Source organism: Myodes glareolus, chromosome 4, assembly GCF_982192425.1.
Source record: "Myodes glareolus chromosome 4, mMyoGla1.1, whole genome shotgun sequence".
NCBI classification, from domain to species: Eukaryota; Metazoa; Chordata; class Mammalia; order Rodentia; family Cricetidae; genus Myodes; species Myodes glareolus.
Genome location: NC_142029.1, coordinates 37,709,011 through 37,728,596, shown reverse-complemented (window position 1 = coordinate 37,728,596; position 19,586 = coordinate 37,709,011).

Here is a 19,586-nt window from a genome sequence, read left to right as displayed (position 1 = left end):
GGGATCTCTGAATTTGAGGTCAGACTGGTCTACAGAGAGAGTTCTAGGACAGCCAGACTACATAGAAAACCCATCTCAAAAAAAAATCCCCTCATTTCTATTTTTATTTCCCTTACATTTATTCAATTTGTCTTTCAAACTCCTGGGAAACTATAAGGTTTTCTTTTTCTTTTCTGTCTTTGTTCTTTCCTCTTCCTTTCTTCTACATTCCTCCTGTTCTTTTTACATTTCACTGATTTAACTTCTCCTCACCTCCGTTTCCTCCTCCCCTTACCTCCTCCCTATATGCCATTCATTAATAATTTCCACATTTTCCCTAAATAATTTTTTTCTTTTTTTTTTCTTTTGGAAGGATTTTACTCGTATTCATTGGATCTCAACTGGAAATTTTTCTTTGATTCAGACAGTAGCGTTACAGTCACAATACATCCTTTGCAACCAACTGATTTAAAAATGAAAAAAGGTCTTTCCGGCCTGACACAAATGTTCTCGGTACCTCCTGAAAGTCATCCATGCCTGAAAAGACATTAGGCCCGTTAGTGACTCTTGCCCCACGGTGTTCTTTTCTTTTGATTTTCTTCAGCAAAATATGTCCATGACTAGTATTAAAACTTTTAATTCGATATTCAGTACCTGGCAGGCTTCCTTTAGTTCTCTCTTTTTTCTCTGATTCTTTAGAAAATGATGACCCCAAAGATTCCTGAGACTGTCTATAGTATTTCAGTTGACTGGAAAAGTTTTCTCTCTCTGTAGAAGGAGCGGTGGGCCGCTTCCTGCCGCCCGCCTCCCAGCTAGCTTTACCCCTGAAATAATTACATGGAAACTGTATTCTTTAAAACACTGCTTGGCCCATTATCTGTAGCCTCTTATTAGTTAACTCTCACATATTGATCTAACCCATTTCTAATAATCTGTGTAGCACCACGAGGTGGTGGCTTACCAGGAGGATTCTAACCTGCAGCTGTCTCGGAGAGGAGAGTCATGGCGACTGCCTCATTGCCTTCTTCCTCCCAGCATTCTGTTTTGTCTACTCCACCCATCTAAGCTGCTGTCCTATCAAAAGCCAAGACAGTTTTTTTATTAACCAATGAAAGTAACACATAGACAGTTAACCCTCCTCCATCATTTCCCCTTTTTCTGTTTAAACAAAAAAGAAAGGCTTTAACTTTAACATAGTAAAATTGCATATAACAAAACAGTTATCAAGCAAGAATTATAGTTACAATATTTATATCTACTTTATCTTTTATCATAACTAAGGAAAACTATAACTAACTATTCTTCAACTCCATCAAAGACTTCAGAAGGATATAATATTACATAATTAAACAAAAAATAAGCAACTTCAAACTCTAGAAATGACAGAGACATCTTGCTGCCTGGACAGTCACCCAAAGTTCTTTTGTACCATTGGGGCATCCATCTTCAGCCTACAGGCCCATAGTATCCAGCAGACATTTCCATGAAGCAGGAAATTTCAAAGGCAGTTCAGTCACTATCTGCTATGTCCTGCAGAATGTCTCACAGACTCTTTCATGAATCAGGAAACCCGAAAGGCCATCTCACCTTTAGACAAGTTCAGTAGTCCTCTCTCTGCAGGTTCTTTGTATCCAGTCTATGCATCAGTCCAGGCAAGAGCAGTTTCTTGCCCAAATGACTATCAAACTCTTCAATGCCCATCTTCCTTTTGAAGTAGATTTGTGCTGCCAGGAGCAGACATATCTCATTGTCATGAAAAGCCCTAAGTTATTAAAACATTAAATGCCATATTCTGAAGTCTTTGAAAGATATGAAGAATGCCTATCTAACTGAAATATATCTCTATATATCTAGAAAATCTAACTAACATGACTACAAGATTGACTATTATCAATAATTATCCATTAACAACCTATATTTCCTAATTACACATTACATTTTTAAATGAACTACACAATCACAATACCTTAATCAAGATCAGAAATACATATACATATAACAAAATTGACCTTAAAATCCATACCAATGCAAATTATTCATATCTATATCATCCCTCGTGGTTGTAATTACCAAAGTTGTCATCCCTGTAGTTACCAAAGTTGTCATCACTGTAGAAAATAGACTCAGCATATTCTTTACTGTTGAATTTTTTGTTATGCTGACTCTTCTTTGATGTCATGTAACTTCCTAATATATGTCCATGATGCTTCTAGCATTCAGCTTGTTCTTTTTTTTTGTCTTTTTTTCCATAAATAATTTTTAACTTTGTGACACATTGTTTGTTTACTTTGTAATTTTATTACTCCATGAACATTAGTGATATATTAGTGGTTTTAACTAACTTTATGTATCTGTATGTTATATCTTGGACAGTTTAATGCTGCTGAGGTTACAGCAATTTGATTTCTCCTTTCTGAGTGGTACTGGGGAATTGAACTGTCTAAAATAGGCTGTTCGATAAGACTTTAAATATAAACCCAGGAGAGCTCTAAACCAACAGGCGTCCAAATCACAGTGCAGGAACACAAGAAACATGGAAAAGCAAAGCAACATGACCCCTCCAAATGACCTCAAAGATACTACAATTGGTAGAATAATGGAAGACAATGTCAAAAGCTGACAAGTGGGGGCTGGAGAGATGGCTCAGAGGTTAAGAGCATTGCCTGCTCTTCCAAAGGTCCTGAGTTCAATTCCCAGCAACCACATGGTGGCTCACAACCATCTGTAAGGAGATCTGGTGCTTTCTTCTGGCCTGCAGGCATACACACAGAAAGAATATTGTATACATAACAAATAAATAAATAAATAAAATTTTTTTTAAAAAAAGCTGACAAGTAAAAAATAAATAAATAAATAAATAAATAAATAAATAAATAAATAAATAAATAAATAAAGTCACTTAAGATGTGATGGTTTGAATGAAAATGTCCCTCTGAGCCTCAGGTAGTTGGTGGTGGTGGTCGGGGAGGTGGGGCAGAGGCTGGAGGGAGTGCAGGTTTCAAGGGTTCACAGCCTCAGGCCCCTTCCAGTTCACCCTCTGCTTCATGTTTGCGGTGGAAGAGGAGATTTCTCAGCCTCCTGCTCCTGCAGTCCTGCCCGCCACTTGCTGCCAGGCCTCCCCACCGTGGTGGACTTTATCTATCTGGAACCGTAAGCCAAAATAAACACTTTCAAAGTCACTTTGGTCATGGTGTTTTATGACAACAGAAAGTAACTAAATGTGGGGTCATTGAGATGGTTCAGCAGGGAAAGGCACCTTCTGCCACGCCTGAGTTCAATTCATGGTACTCACTTGGTAGAAAGAGAACTGACTCCCCCGGGCTGTCCTCTGACCTCTATATGTGTGCCGTGCTGCCTGTACTTGTGTGTGCATACACCCACGATAAATGTAATTTTGTAAGACTTTTTTTAAAAAAATGCTTCAAAGAGGATATAAACAAGCAAATGAATCAAGTTACAAAATTGAAAGTAAGCAGCAACATAGATGAAAGGTAGAACAGGCAAGAAATTCAGCAATATTGATGAAGTCAGTAACATCATAGAAACATTCCACAAGGAAAATACGACTTTGGAAAACATTAAAAAGTTGGAAATGAAGCGCTGAATGAATCTAGTTCAAAAAACTGAAAAGCGTTGCTGTGTTGGTTAATCTTCAAGACAGCTTGCCTGGGTTTGGAATCGCTTAGGAGACACTCCTCTGGGCTCGTCGGTGCAGAGTTCTGGACGGGTTTACCTGAGAGGGAAAACACTGAATGTGATCGGGGTCCTAGAGGGAAGGAAAGAGGACAAAGGAGGAAGCCATTTGTGAAGATAACCTTCACCAGAGTCCCAGTGGTAACTCACCTCTCTGAGGGTGTCCCCAGAAAGCTTTAACTGAGAAGGGAAGCTCCTTCTTGGATGTGGGCAACATCATCCCATGGGATGAGGTCTGCGTTATAAAGGAGAACTCAAGGTGAAGATGAGCAGTGTGGCCTGCTGCCACATCCTCCTGCCTTCAGCCAATCCCCACTAAGATGAACTTCATCCCTTCTAAAACTATGGGATAAAATAAGGCCTTCCCCCATGAAGTTATCTTTATCAACTGTGTTATCACAGCAAGAAGGAAAGTAACTTATTTGGCCACTTAGGCACCAGCGTTCATCTCTCTCTACTTTTTTTTAGAATTTACTAATTTATTATGTATGCGGTGTTCTTCCCACATGTGTGCCTGCAGGTCAGAAGAGGGACCAGATCTCTTTATAGATGATTGTGAGCCACCATGTGGGATGTGATTGCTGGGAACTGAACTCGGGACCTTTGGACCTGAGCCAATGCTCTTAATCATCTCTGAGTTTCCAGCCCAACCTCTTACTACTTTCTGACTGGGAATTGACTGGGTTGCTGGGAATTGAACTCAGGACCTTTGGACCTCAGCCAGGGCTCTTAACCTCTGAGCCATCTTTCCAGCCCAACCTCTTTCTACTTTCTGACTGTGGATACCAAGTGAGCCACAGCCACAGACAAAGCCACTCTTACCACGTGCTTGCCCCACCATGCTGAACCTAATGAAAAACAGGTACAGTATCACATAGCAATGTCCGTAACTCAAATCCATCCCATCAAAACCGGAACAAGGGGTTGGAGACTGCTCAGTGGTTAAGAGTACCTCTTGCAGAGGACCTGGGAGAGGTTTCCAGCTCACAACTGTCTGTAATTCCAGTTCCAGCTGATCCAATGCCCTCTTCTGATCCCCTTAGACACCAGCCAAGCAGATGTTCAAATCCTAGTGAGGAAATAACATGGAGTAGCTGTAGGAAACAAGGGACCATGTGAGTAGTCCCTTATAAGCTAGCGATGAGAGACAGCATCTTTCTACACAGTCCAACCTGCCTTCAGCCTGATCATTCTTCCTCCTCAGTCCCCAGAGTGCAGGGACTACAGGACAGAGACCAAGGCTTTAAAGAGAGCTTCAGAAATAACTGATTCGTCTGGCATCTGTGGCACACAACTTTGATCTCAAAAAGCCGAGTTTGTGAGTTTGTGAGTTTGCAGCCAGCCTGATCTACTTAGGGAGTTCTAGGCCAGATGTTGTTACATACCAAGATCATGGGGCAAGGGAATGTGGGGGTAGAATCCAGTAACAATATACAAACTTTATTTGGCTCCATTTACGAACATAAAAGGGGACTTGGATTTATTAAATTGGGAACTACTGCCAGGATGATAAATGATTTTTTTTTTGAGACAAGGTGTCTCTGTGTAACAGTCCTAGCTGTCCTGGAACTCATTTTTGTAAACTAGGCTGGTCTTGAACTCACGGAGATCCGCCTGCTCTGTCTCCCAAGTGCTGGGATTAAAGGTGTGCACCACCACCGCCTGTCGTTGAATGATTCTTTTAATTGTCTCAGATATGGTAAATTTTAAAGGGTTCTTGCCTTTCATAAATGCATAATAAGAATAACTCTAGTCTTATTGACTATTAAAAAATTAAAGATAGCAAAACAATTAGGAAGGATATAGAGAAAATTGAACTGTTATATGTATCACCAGTGGAAACATTCAATGCTAGAGCTACTGTGGGAGGCTGCTCAGAACACCAGTGTACCTGAGATCCCGCTTCTGAATCTATGCCCAGGGGAACTGAAAGCACAGACTCACACAACTGTTTGCACACTCACATTCTTAATAGTATTGTTCACAATAGTCAAAAGGTAGAAGAGCCGGGGCTGGAGAGATGGCTCAGTGGTTAAGAGCATTGCCTGCTCTTCCAAAGGTCCTGAGTTCAATTCCCGGCAACTATATGGTGGCTCACAACCATCCTTAATGAGGTCTGATGCCCTCTTCTGGCCTGCAGACATACACACAGACAGAATATTGTATACATAATAAATAATTTTTAAAAAAAGGAAAACCGAAAGGTCCCTAGGTTTAAAAAAAAAAATAAAATAAAATAAAGGTAGAAGAGCCAAAGGATCTATGAATGAACAAATAAAATATATTAAATACAACGGAATATCACATAGCTTTCAAAAGGAGGGAAACTCTGATGCACCCTACAGCAGGGGCTTTACACTCTATTAAATAAACAAGTCATAAAATGTCAATATTATGCTTCCAAGTATAGGAGCTTCCTAGAGTCAAGTTCACAGGAAGTAGAATGGTGGTTGACCTGGGCTATGGAAAGTGGGAATTGAGAACTACTGTTTAATGGACAGGGAAGATAAAAGAGAATTTGCATTGGACGGCGACAGGTTGTCTGCACAATGGTATGAACATGCTTAAAGCGGCTTAAATGCTAAGTGTGTATTTAGTTGTCCTTACAGCAATAGAAAATAAGTGCACAGTACCATGAACGTAAGTGAGAAAGAGGGGACTACAGAGCCCTGTGTTAATGTCTGAAACTGACTACAGGCACCTGGGGATTCACTGCCTTCTCTAGTTCCTATGTCTAAAGTTTTCAAGAATGATTCTCGTACTAAAACAAAATTAATACAAGGATATAATAAATTCCAATTTAAAGTTTAAAAATGATCAAAACTCAACAACAAAAATGTTACCACAGAGGTCAAAATTGTAACCCAAATAGACATACTTTATACAAGATTAAGACCTCAATGAAGAGAGGACAATGTGGTAAAAAAATATTAAATAATCTCGAACTGCCAGGGAAGAAACATCTGAGTTTAAGATACATCCTTCCAGGAATAAAACACCGGAGAAAAGAACCAACAAGTTGTGTTTGGTTTTTGAACTGCCTGATAGAATTACTTTCTTTTTTAAAAAAAATATTTATTTATTATGTATACAATATTCTGTCTGCATGTATGCCTGAAGGCCAGAAGAGGGCACCAGACCTCATTACAGGTGATTGTGAGCCACCATGTGGTTGCTGGGAATTGAACTCAGGACCTTTGGAAGAGCAGGCCATGCTCTTAACCTCTGAGCCATCTCTCCAGCCCCTAGAATTACTTTCTTTAGGCTCTGTGCATATGCAACTTCACGTTTTGAAAAAGCACTGAAATTAATTTGTAATGTGTACTTGTCAAAGGAAACAAAGCCAAGACTCTGTCAACGTTTTAAGAACTAGGCCAAACAACGTCCTTGTGAAGCTAGAGAGTGGACCATTTTTGTTGATATGTTTTCTTTTGTTCTGCAAAGGACATACGAACTTGGCACCTCAAAATAATCCACTTCAATCCAATGTACTTTCTCATTCATTCTCATTCATTTCTTTTTTTGTTTGTTTGTTTTTCTTTTTTTTTTTTTGACTCCCGCTCTTCCAGGACAGCTCTCATTGATGATCCTTTGTGAACCTTTTGTTTTAAACATATTTGTGTCTGAATAAAAAGGTGTTTCTTATAGACAAAAAAAAAAAAAAGAACTAGGCCAACATCACCCAAGTATCGGAATCTTCATATCAACATGAATATGAGGGGTCTGGAGGTAGGAAGGAAGCGTGTGAGAGGAAGAGAAAGAAGAAGACATTGGAGGGGAATATGAGAAAGATACAATGACATACATGGATGAAAATGTCATAATGAGATCTACTATTTCACAGGCTATCTCTTAAAAAAGTGTGTGCTTGCTGTGGCGTGTGTGTGGAAGTCACAGGGTAACTTTCAGGAATCAGCTCTCTCCTTCCTCCGTGTGGGTCCCAGGGGTTGAATGTGGGTCATAGACTATCATAGACTCCTTTACTCACTGAGACAACTCACTGCTCCCCTCATTAGGTGGATGAGACAAGGTCTCTCTGTGTATTTTATGTAACCCTTGTTGTCTTGGAACTCACTGTTTAGAACAGGTTGACCTCAAACTCACAGAGATCTGCCTGCCTCTGCCTCCCAAGTGCTGGGATTAAAGACCTGTGCCACCACAGCCTACCGTTTTGTGATGTGAGACAGGATGGCTCAATCCTTAAACTCATTGTCATCCTAAGTTCAGACACTGCAGACTTGTGTCGGATGCCCGTCTACATTCTAGAACCTTGGTATCAACTTACTTTTAATTTTATTGTTCACTTCCAATTATAAACTTTCTATAAGACTACCAAATTGCCTTAGAATGAGCAGATTGGCTACTAAAAAAACTGTCCATTTCCCACCTCTCTTCTCTTGTCTGTTTCTTTGCCAAAGAGGCTGGAAACTAAAATAGACAAATCTCATGGTTCCCACGTGACATAGTTCCAGATGAGATGTAAATGGACGACTCTGGGGAAAGCAGGAAAAGAGGTAACACCTCAACGGAGCCTTAACCTTTGGATCTTCCAGTCACAGCATGGACGTCACACTTTAAACTCAGAAGCCAAAAAACTGCCTACCTAACAAAAGGAAGAAGAAAAAGAAAGACAGCACTTGATGGTTGAGTGGACAACCAAGCATCTCTGACGGCTATGCCCTGTTCCAGATGCCCCTCCCCATCAGTGCATCCCTATTGAAAGGGTCAGAGCCAGAAGCTTAGGTGTGAACCTCAGCCACCCAGGGCTCTTCCATGGGTGTAACACGAGGGGAATATTGTCCCAGAATACTCCCAGTCTCTTTGCTCCACCCCTACTTCCTATCTGGCTTCCCTGCCTAAACTGCCTGCCTGGCCAATCAGCGTTTTATTAAAATATGATTGACAGAATACAGACAATTCTATGAGTATTCTGGGACACAGGAAGCTCCCTCCGTCACTCCTGCGCAGACCACCGAAGAGGCAGCATGTAACTTGCCCAGCTGAGAAAGGTGCAGAGCCATGTGGCTAATGTAGATAAGGATAATGAGGTAACATAAGTTATAAGAGTTAATAAGAAGCCTGACCTAATGGGTCAATCAGTTTATAATCTTATGGAGTCCTGTGTGTGATTTTCCTTGGGAGTTGCCGCCTGTGGGGTACTGGGCAGGACAGATATCCCAACAAGCCGGCTGTCATGTTACACATGGGTAAACTAGGAGCCTGTTGTGTCAAAATCCAAGGCAACCATTTCCCTTTTACCGCTTGCCCAGAGTGTGAAAGCTAATCTCTCCTACTCCATCACTCCCCCGTAAAACACTGTATATCCTTGAGGTCAGTGATTTCTACCACGGTGAAGCCTTCTTGGCACAGAAGCAGGTTCTCCACCCATCCCTAAGCATGCTTTATTTTAAGCATGGCTCACCCTTCCACAGTCATATTTTAGTCATAAGCATCACCCAATTATACTGCGGTGGCTGGTACAAGATTATATTTACTTTCTTCTACTAAAATGTGTTTGCCTGATCTACTTCTTGAAAATCACACTTGTTTTTCAAAAGGGAACTCCATCAAGAAAAGAATAATAAAATTATATAAATTAAATTTCGACCCATAATATGTGTGTATATGCATGTGTATGTATATATATGATATATGTGTGTATATATATATGATATATATACATATATCAGATAACCAATGTATAAAAAAGTAAAATTGGCAGCTGGAGAAATGGCTCAGTCAGTAAAGAGCTTTCATTGCAAGCATGCGGGCCTGAATTTGATCCCCAGAACCCACATAAAAATGCCAGGTGTGTGTGGGGATACGCACCTTTTTTCTTAAATATTTTTATTTGTTTGTTTGTTTGTTTGTAGGAGGCGGGTAGGAATGCATGCCTAACACAGCGCAAGTGCATAGATTGGGGAAGAACTTGCTAGAGTTGGGCCCCTCCTTCCGGCATGTGGGTACCAGGGATCGAACTCAGGTCCTCGGGTTTGACAACAAACGCCCTTACCCTCTGAGCCATCTCACCAGACCCAGTGAGAAGCACTTTAAATCCTGGTACTGGAGAAGCCAAATCAGGAGGATCCCTGAGGCTCACTGCCCAGTGAGTCTAGCCTAATTGGTGAACTCTGAACCAACACTGAAGAACTTTTTCTCAAAGGAGTTGAATGCTGTTCCTGAAGATGACATCCAGAGTCATCCTGACCTCCACACATGTGCACTCAACTGTACCCATACACACAAAAGAGTGCGTGCACCCATGCATAAAAATAAGAAGTAAAAACAAAGTTGGAATCAATCATGAAACTGCTCAGCTCCTTGAATTTATGGTCCTAGCTGCACTCTCTTTGTTATCTGAGTACAGAACTTGGGCTCGATTCATTTTCAACCGTGTGTAGCTTTATTCTCTTCTAAAATAACACTATCTTAAATGACCCATGTACAACACGGTTCAGCAGGAACACAGCTAACAATGTCTACAATGTTCTTTTGGTTGCTTTCCTGGGTTGTTACTACATCGAAACATAAAACACTGCCTTTCCCTGTATTTATTTGTTTTGTTGTAAGGAGCTTATTTCGGTATAGGGCAGGGACAGAGGTACAGTTCCTGATGGCAGTGACAGAGGTACAGTTCCTGATGGCAGTGACTGCATGGCAATAGAGGTGTAAGGTGGCTCATCACACTGTATCCAGGACCAAGAAGCAGAGAGTGAAGAATCCTTGTAGTCAGCTCACTTTCTCCTTTTCATTCAGTCAAGGACCCAGCATATGAAATATACCACTCACATTTAAAGTGTATCTTCCAAACTCTATCACTAACTAACCTGTCTAGAAAAATCTATCCTACCACTAACTTATCTAGAAAATTCCTCAAAAACATTTGTAAAGATTTGTCTCTAAGTGATTTTAGATTGAGTTGACAATCAACATTGACTGTCACGGGTCTGTCCACTCCTTATCGACTTGACATCAAACATATCACCTTTAAGACATACTCCTCCTCCAAAGCGGTTCATGGCCATCTCATTATGCAAGATGAATTTAGTTCAACTGCAAAGGGCCTCATAGTTTTTTCTTTTTTTTTAGCAGTTTCAGAACACTGTTCGAAAGGTATAAGCGCAGAGTGTCTTCTGAAACTCCTATAAAATAAAAGAAGTCATATGTTTCCACTATACAACGGCACCAAAAATAAAGCATTTCCATTCCAAAAGAAATAATTAGACCAAAGCAAAACTGAAACCTTGTAGAGAAATCTCCAAATCTGCCGCTCCGTGTCTATGGCTCTTGATGGAATCATTTACACCCCAAAGTGCTTGGGTAGCTCCCTTCATCCCAGCTCTGTTATCTGCGCCACATATAGCTCCCCTCTTGGGCTGGTCCACTCCTCACATGCAGCTTTCCCCAAAAGACACCCCACGGTCCAACATCCTAGATTCTCCTTGGGCTTCTCCTTCACAACTGTTCACACTGGCCTCCCTACACCTCTGGGTAAAGACGCCAACCCTGATACACACTGCCTGGCCTCAGCGCCTCTTTGGAACTATGGGACAAGACCCCACAAGCCCATCAGTCCTCTGTTTTTCCTGCCTGCAAACCCAGTACCAAACGGAGGACACTGCTGAGTTCTCTTGCCGTCTCAGAATGGAGTTTGACCCCACAGACCAGCAGTTTTTAACCTGTGGGCCGCAACCCCTCTGAGAGTCGAATAACTCTTTCACAGGTCACCTAACACTGTCAGAAAGCACAGATATTTACATTACGGTTCATAACAGTAGCAAAATTGGAATTATGAAGTAGTAACAAAATAATTTCATGGTTGGGGTCATCACCACATGAGGAACTGTATTAAAGCGTAGCAGCCTTAGGAAGGGTGGGAACCACTGCCATATCCGGAATTGCGGCAGCCTGTGCCAACTGACCCCTGGGAAACTTTCTGAGGCCATTGGTTTTGAGCAAGGAAGTTCCTTCCACGGCACTCTCATTTCAGACTCCTTCTGCATTTACATTTTCACTTAATGGGGCCTCCGATGGATAGAGTCTGTCTCAAGGAACACCTACCCAGTTGTCCCAGTACAAAGGCCCAAATCTCTCTTTAATAACTACAGAGACTTTCAGCCCTGCCTGGTCTGTAAGGTTAAACTCCTTCACATACTTTTCCTTTCCAAACTGCACATTTTTTCAAGGCTTCCTGCTTCATTTTTGGCTCTTCCACTGCAGACCCAGGTGAGAGCAGCAAGCAGCCCCCATGCCACAGCCTGAATTCTATGCTGTCTTGCAAGTTCCTCTGCCAATCTAATTACTCCATGATGCCTGTATTAAGCTTTGAATGAAGGTTCTCTTAGCTACTGAGTCATCTCCCCAGCCCCATGCTCTCCCCTGTTCAATCTGGGACCTTTGCCCATGGAATGGTGTCTCTCCATGTTTAGGGTGTGTCTTCCCACTTTGATGAACACCATCCAAAAGCCTTCTGTGATGGACAGTTTTTTGTTGACTAGACACAATCTAGAATTGACTGAGAGGAAGGAACCTCAATTGAGAAAATGCCTCCATAAAATTGGCCTATAGGCAAGACTATGGGCCATTTTTCTGGTTTAATGATTAATGTAAGAAGGCCCAGGTCATTGTGTGTCGATATTGATAGCTCTGGGCAGGTATCACATGGCTTGTATAAGAAAACAAACTGAGCAAGCAGTGTAACTCCATGGTCTCTGCTCCTGTTCCTGCCTTCGGGTTCTTCCCTTGGCTTCTCTCAACGGACTGTGACCAGGAGCAGCATTTTGAATGAGAATGGCCCCTATAGGTTTGTATGTTTGAATTCTTGGTCCCCAGTTGGTGGAACTGTTTGGGAAGGATTAGGAAGAATGTCCTTGTTGGAAGAGATGTGCTACTGGGAGCAGGCTTTGAGGTTTCAAAAGCCTGCAACCACCACCAACATTCTCCCGCCTCAGGCTTGTGGCTTCAAGGTGTGAGCTCCAGCTGTTGCTGCTGCCATGCCATGACTCAGCCATCATGTACTCCAACCCTCTGGAACCACAAGCTCAATTACATGCTTCCTTTTGTAAGTTGCCTTCATCATGGTGTTTTATCACAGCCAATAGAAAGTAGCTAAAACACCCAATATTACACCAAATAAACCCTTCCCTCCTCAAGTTTCTTTTGTTCATGGTCTTTATTATAGCAATAAAAACCCTAAGATACCCTTTTTGCAGGTATACCTTGTAGGTGGAGCTTTTTGTCAGGACCTGACCAGCTCTGTTCTGCCAGCTACTCCCAAATAAACACAGAGACTTATTCTTAATTATAAATGCTCAGCAGATAGCTTATGCTTGTTACTAGCTAGTTCTTACATCTTAAATTAACCCATATTTCTTATCTACCTTCTGCCACATGATGGCATCTTCTTCCAACACTGCACGTTCATCTCCTCCTCCCCTGCCTCTCTCTGGCAACTCCTCAGACTCCCATGACTCTGCCCTTCTTCCTCCCAGCATTCTCACTGTCAAAAATATCCTGCCTAGTTATTGGCCAGTCAGCTCTTTATTAACAATGAGAGCAATATATCTTCATAAGGTAGAGAAAGGATTATTCCACAGCAGTACCCAGAGGTCGTCTCCCAGAAGATTCTGTCAGATTGACAGCCAGTATTAACTGTCACACTTTGACAAAGGTTCACATTTTTCCTTTATTACCCAAGGATTGAGACTGGGGAGATTGTCACTGTGAGAAGCAGAAACTTAGAAGTGAACTTGGAAAATTTGGAATATAATCATTTTCCCTAAATTTTATCTTTAAAATTAAATGTCACATGATATTCTGATGATAAAATATGTTTTTATTAGACTGATTATGTCTGAAGTTTCTCATCTATCCTGGTTTATTTGTTTTATGATGGAGCCTTCATTTCCAGACTCACCCTGAACCAAAGCCTGATTGTGCACATTTAGCCCCTTCTGACTGCTGCTCTCCCTCCTGTCCCCTTCTGCCCATAAAACACATTAGCTGCTGTTCTTAGAACATGCCCACAGACACAAGATATGCATCTTGGGTTTCTAGATAATCTTTCACCTCATTACTACCAACAGTTTACATATCTAAGGTTGGTCTCAAACTTGTTGTGCAGCCAAAGATGGTCTTGAACTTCTGACCCTGCTGTATGTGGACTGTTGGAGTTACAGGATTACTGACATGCACTGATATGCTTGGTTTTGTATAGTCCTGGACTCTAGACAAGATAGGCAAGCAACTACCGAGAGAGTTTGGCCCAGCCCCGCCCACCATTCTAACTTCATCTCCCACAAATAAACTAGGAAACCTCTCATACAGGTCTTTGTCTTATGAATTTTTAGAAAGTTTGTATATTCTAGATTTTTAAATGATATTAATATATGTTATAAATGTCTTATTCAGAATTTTGTTTTTGTTTATTCTGTGTCTTGTTGTAGGAATCCAGCAGTCACTGTATCAAGGGTAAACATTAGAACGGAAGAGGTGTTTTGTCCTGTATCTAAGTGAATGAGTAGCTGTTCTCTAGAAGTACCTTGTCCTTGAAGAAATCTTGGTGGAAAATCAGTGATTGTTTTCTGTGGTTTATAGAGCTGTCTTTCTGAAGCACATTTAGTACTCTGGTCACAGGACTCCTGACACACCTGGAGCTCTTGGATTCTTGTACTGCCAAGAGTATGCAATAAAGACTGAAGTGGCAGGCTGTGAAAGTTTCCTTCAGAAAAACATAAGATTAGATCGGGGACCTTTATATGAGGAACAACCAAAAAAAAAAAAAACTTTGAAAATTTTTAAATGCACTTTGAACAATTGTTTCAGGTTCAGTCTGTCAGAGATGGGACTTCTGCTGCCACAGGCCTAAGATTCACCTTGGAGTGACCTTTCTTCAACTGACCCAGACAACACAGAGCTCTTTTGACTTCTCAGAACAGTGAAAAGGGGTACCTTTGTTGGCTGCAGTATCTTCCGGGAGCTGTTGCTATCACATTCTTTACAATATTACTCACTCTTTTTAAAATCTTTGGCTGTTTGATTTAGTTAAGTGGGCTTTTTAACTCTCATTAGGTGATCAAAGTTAGATTTCAGAGAGGATTCGAATCTTTATATTGTGGTCCCTGTAAGGTCTAAACGTCAGTCTAGGGGCTTATGCAATAATGTTAAGGATGAAATGGTTCTTTTATCTACAGTCAGACCCATACTCTATATCTGAATGTCTAAAATCAGAAATTAGAAGAAATTTGGAATACAGGCTCACGAAGCCACAAACACTTGAATTCACCCAAACCTTACATTCCAAATCCTGTGAAAGCAGCGCAGATGGTTTCCACCCAGTCAGTGCCCCAAAAGCCCAAGGCCAATTTCCTCTCACAGTGGTTATTCTCCACCAGCCTGCCACCTAGTGCTCACAGGAGGTAACGCACCGTATTATCAAAGTCGGCTACAAATTGCCATGCAGTCCCATCCCTTTCTACACCTGAGTCCCTGCCTACCGGGCAAAGTCAAGGAGGAGGAAGACTAGACATTCTATTACGATAAGTCTTAAGCCATTGCGGATGTTGTAACAGACTGTGTGACATATAAACCTGGAAATTTATTTCTCACAGGTCTGCATGTATGTGTGAGGTTCTGGGTTCCACCCTCAGAACTTTTCTCTTTATAAGTTGATTATTTCAAAAATGAAATTTGTTGGAGTAATGGAACTAGCTAACACCATCCCTCTAAGTGCGGGCTGAGATTATATTTTGGTTCCCAAAACATACTTCCTGAGCATTTGGTACTTTTAAAATTAAAATATAAAGTTACCAGAAGATCTTTTTGTTTTGTTTTGCTCAGTAGTGTGTGTGTGTGTGTGTGTGTGTGTGTGTGTGTGCGCGCGCACACACACACACACATACACGCGCGCGCTAGTCTGGACACAGGCCAAAAGAGGGCGTGAGAGTCCTAGGCGCTAGAGTTAGAGGCCTTTGCAGGGCACCAGAATTGTTACAAGAGAGCTGGGATCCAAGCCCAGGTCCTCATGACCACACAGCAAGCTCTCATAACCGCTGAGCTATCTCTCAAGCCCCAAAGATAGTTCATTCTTCTATTCTAGTATCTCATGTCTTCCCGGCTTCTAACTTTCTTCGGGTTCCCATTGGCTTGGTGCCAGCCCATTGGAACTAATAATAGAATCTGCACTCCTTAGTTCTAGCCTGATGCACTCTCTAGTACAAGACAAGCACTCATCCTGAAACTCCTCCCACTGACGATGACGTCAGGTGATGGACCAACAAACTCATCGACTCCTTAGCACTCTGTGCATGCGGACTCATTGACTGGAACACAACATAGAAAAAAGATGGGATTAGAAGTCAGAAAGACATGCATTTGGATCCTGGGCTTAAGCAATTTACCCACAATGACTTTAGGTTTTCTCAGCTATAAAGTGAGAATAAGAGGCTAAAGAGATGGCTCAGAAGTTGAGAGTGGAAAAGCAAAAAAAAAACCAGAATAGCCAAAACAGTTCTGAACAATAAAAGAACTTCTGGAGGCATCACAATCCCTGACTTCAAACTCTACTATATAGATACAGTACTGAAAACAGCCTGGTATTGGCATAAGAACAGACAGGAGGACCAATGGAACCAAATAGAAGACCCGGATATCAATCCATACATCTTCGAACACCTGATTTTTGACAAGGAAAAAAAAAACCTATCAAATGAAAAAAAAAAAGAAAGCATATTTAACAAGTGGTGCTGGCATAACTGGATATCAACAAGTAGAAGAATGAAAATAGACCCATATCTATCACCATGCACAAAACTCAAGTTCAAATGGATCAAAGACCTCAACATAAAGCCAACCACACTGAATCTTACAGAAGAGAAAGTGGGAAGTACACATGAATGCATTGGCACAGGGAACCACTTCCTAAATAGAACCTCAGCAGCACAGACACTGAGAGAAACAATTAATAAATGGGACCTCCTGAAACTGAAAAGTTTCTGTAAAGGAAAGGACACAGTCAATAAAACAAAATGGCAGCCTACAGAATGGGAAAAGATCTTCACCAACCCCACATCAGACAGAGGGCTGATCTCCAAAATATACAAAAAAAACTCAAGAAATTGACACCAAAAAAAAACATAATCCAATAAAAAAAAATGGAGTACAGACCAAACAGAGAACTCTCAACAGGGTAATCTAAAATGGCTGAAAGGAAATGTTCAACATCCTTAGTCATCAGAGAAATGCAAATCAAAACAACTCTGAGATTCCATCTTACACCTGTAAGAATGGCCAAGATCAAAAACACTGATGATAACTTATGTTGGAGAGGTTGTAGGGTAAAGGGAACACTTCTGCATTGCTGGTGGGAATGCAAGCTGGTACAACCTCTTTGGATGTCAGTGTGGCGATTTCTCAGAAAATTAGGAAACAACCTTCCTCAAGACCCAGCAATACCACTTTTGGGTATATATCCAAACGATGCTCAATCGTGCCACAAGGACATAAGCTCAACTATGTTCATAGCAGCTTTGTTTATCATAGCCAGAACCTGGAAACAACCTAAATGTCCCTCGACCAAAGAATGGATAAGGAAAATATGGTATGTTTACACATTGGAGTACTACACAGCAGAAAAAAATCACGACATCTTGAATTTTGCAGGAATGGATGGAGCTAGAAAACATTATTTTGAGTGAGGTAACCCAGACACAGAAAGACAATTATCAGTCGGATAGTGGTGGCACATGCTTTTAATCCCAGCACTTGGGAGGCAGAGGCAGGCGGATCTCTGTGAGTTTGAGGCCAGCCTGTTCTATAAGAGCTAGTTCCATGACAGGCTCCAAAGTCACAGAGAACCCTGTCTCGAAAAATCAAGAAAGAAAGAAAGAAAGAAAGAAAGAAAGGAAGGAAGGAAGGAAGGAAGGAAGGAAGGAAGGAAGGAAGGGGGAGGAACGGAGGGAGGGACGGAGGGAGGGAGGGACGGAGGAAGGAAAGAAAGAAAATTATCACATGTACTCACTCATAAGTTGTTTTTAAACATAAAGCAAAGAAAACCAGCCTACAAGCCACAATCCCAGAGAATTTAGACAACAATGAGGACACTAAGAGAGACTTACATAGATCTAATCTACATGGGAAGTAGAAAGTATAAAAAGACAAGATCTCCTGAGTAAATTGGGAACATGGGGACCTTGGGGCAGGGTTGAAGGGGGAGGGGAGAGGCAGGGAGGGGAGCAGAGAAAAATGTAGAGCTCAATAAATATCAATTTTAAAAAAAGTTGCCTTGCAGTGGTGGTGCACGCCTTTAATCCCAGCACTCGCCTTTAATCCCAGCACTCGGGAGGCAGAGGCAGGAGGATCTCTGTGAGTTCAAGGCCAACCTGGTCTACAAGAGCTAGTTCCAGGACAAGCTCCAAAGATACACAGAGAAACCCTGTCTTGAAAAACCAAAAAAAAAAAAAGAAAGAAACTAATAACATCAATTCTTAGCTTTACTATGATCATCTCTTCTCCAGCAGGCAGAAATCCTTCCTACGGCCCATCCATAGTGCCTTTGCTAGGGAAAAACCTGCAGTGAACAAAAAGGAGCTATTTTTCCTATCATCTCACTGGGACTCTTCACAAAAATGTGCAGAGTGTGTCTCTACTGAGATCAATATGGCTAAGATGGGGAAAAAAATAATGCCACAATAAATCAATAGAACTGTTGTGGTAAGCACAAATCCACGTAGAAGAAAGTACAAATTCTAACAGATTAAATAACTTTGGTTGCTCTATCCTTCCTATTTTGAAACTATTTTCCTCCCAAAACATTCTCTCTCTCTCTCTCTCTCTCTCTCTCTCTCTCTCTCTCTCTCTCTCTCTTTCTCTCTCTCTCTCTCTCTTGGTTTTTTGAGACAGGATCTCTCTGTAGCTTTGGAGCCTGTCCTAGAACAAGCTCTTGTAGACCAGTCTGGCCTCGAACTCACAGAGATCCACCCACCTCTGCCTCCTGAGGGCTGGGATTAAAGGCATGTGCCACCACTGCCTGGCCTAGAACATTCTCTAAACTACATTTTGGGTTTATTCTTTTTACGTTTATTTACTTTATTATTTATATTGATAGAGATTTGAGTCTGACAGATGTTTTACAATAGAAAGAAGTGAATTTTAATATTTTGATTTAGTAGCAGTATAACATTATCTATTAGCATTATATTTATAAAATTGTAATTTTTATTCCTGAGAAATGCAATGTAAAACATTCCTGTAGGTATAAATTTTCAGCTAAACAAAACAAGTAAGTTAATGTCCAGTTAGGAATAGTGAACTAGCCACTAAAAAAAAAAAAAAAAAAAAAAAAAAAAGTCAGGCAGTGGTGGTGAACACTAACTTTAATTCCAGCACTTGGGAGGCAGAGGAAGGTGGATCTCTGTGACTTGGAGGCCAGCCTGGTCTACAAGAGCTAGTTCCATGACAGCCAGGGCTGTTACACAGAGAAAACCTGTCTTGAAGTCTTGAAAGACCAAAAAGGAAAAAAGAAAGGTAGAAACCATGTTAAGTGTTCCAACCACAACAGGAGGTACAAACTTTCGGGTGTTACTTTGACTGTGAACAGTTTCACGAGTGCAGGCTATCCAATCCCATCAAACTGTATTCATTAAACATGTGCAGTTAGGGTACAGCTCAGCGGTAGCGTGACGGACTGCTTGCCTAGCATGCCAAAGGTCACGGCTTCCATCCCAAGAACAAGAAAAAAAAGAGGAAGGGAGTGGGAGACAGAGGGAGGACTAGAGGGAGGGGGAGACAGAGAGAGGGCTAAAGGGAGCATTTTTATGTGTGGACAGAGGGAGGAAGCGAGCATTTTTATATGTGGACAGAGGGAGGGAGCATTTTTATGTGGGGGGGGATGTGCCTCACAGCACTGGTTTCCAGAT